Source organism: Penaeus monodon, chromosome 19 (assembly GCF_015228065.2).
Source record: "Penaeus monodon isolate SGIC_2016 chromosome 19, NSTDA_Pmon_1, whole genome shotgun sequence".
Taxonomy (NCBI): Eukaryota; Metazoa; Arthropoda; class Malacostraca; order Decapoda; family Penaeidae; genus Penaeus; species Penaeus monodon.
Window position 1 is genome coordinate 20478098 of NC_051404.1, and position 279 is coordinate 20478376.

Genomic DNA, 279 nt, shown 5'->3' on the forward strand with positions numbered 1-279 from the left:
TTGCACATGCACACCGACGCACCAAATATTCTCCAAACGCGCGGCCAAATTGTGAAGAAACGAGCCCCTTTCCCGCCCCGAATGCGCTTGAGTGTTTTGGGTATAAGGAAGGAGTCTTTTTCTGGGTAATGGCACTGAAGCCTTAGGTCTATGGAAGCGAAGAAAGAAAATATATATAGAAACGGTGATGCCAAGGAAAGACCCCAGACAATTTCGTAGAGGACTGGTGTAAATAAGAGTTCTCTCTCCTTATTCTGGTGTTTTAGTTTTATTCGTCTT